Here is a 1,026-nt window from a genome sequence, read left to right on the forward strand (position 1 = left end):
TTTTTTTATTTTTTCTTTTTTATTTTTTTTCAAATTGAATAAAAAAGATACATTAAAATTAAAAAGGTAAACAAAAGGGATAGATTGAAATTAAATACAAAGATAATCACTCTATTTTCTACCCACTTTTTTTATGGAACAAGAAAGAGACTTCTCAACCTGACTTGTCCACATCATAGTTTGAGAATTGAATCGAAGGGACTCCTCGATCAACCTTCTACCCAATTTTCCGATGCAACTAAGAGATGGACTCACAATTTCAATTGTCCACATTATGGTTTTATTACCAAATCAAAAGGGAAATTTTCACACCTCTAATATCTAAATTACGACTACAATAACTTATAAAGTACTTATAATCTCTTATTATGTTAAGAGTTGTTGAGTTAAGAAATTAACTAAATTAATTAGTGATGACAAACATTATTTTTGGGCAAAATAAATAATTAGTGTTGATTAATTATATTTACTTATTACTAATTATTTATTGTTGCAGGCCAAATTTCAATAGCCCAAATGGAACAAAAAGCAATCAACAAAATGTTGGGCTGAAAGCAAAATTAAGAGCCCAAGAAAAAGCAAAGAAAGAAGCCAAAGAAATCAAATCGGACCAAGCATACCAATACCCGATCCAAGCCCGATCTGGTTTCAGAAAAGCAAATCCCTCTCTTTTGCTTAACCAAAAGCAACGTTCATCTCTCTCTGACCAAGTCAAATCAGCTTCAGAAAAGTAAGAACGAGAAAGAGAGAGAGAGAGCTTCTTCACCAAGATAAGTCACCAAAGAAGCAAGAAAGAGAAACTAAGCTTGAAAGGCAGAAGTCATCTCAACAAATACAAACCAAATCAAGCTTAGGTTATAGGTAAATCTTTTCCTCATACATGCAACTCGGTGTCATCTCTTCTTCCCAACTCTCTGCTCTATCCGAAATGGGATACAAGGGAAAGATAGTTTCTGCTCTTCCCTGCTGTATATCCACGGTCTTAAACATGACTTGGGGACCAAGTTGGTTTTCAAGGGTTCAGAT

The sequence above is a fragment of the Arachis ipaensis genome, chromosome B08, assembly GCF_000816755.2.
Source record: "Arachis ipaensis cultivar K30076 chromosome B08, Araip1.1, whole genome shotgun sequence".
Classification (NCBI taxonomy): Eukaryota; Viridiplantae; Streptophyta; class Magnoliopsida; order Fabales; family Fabaceae; genus Arachis; species Arachis ipaensis.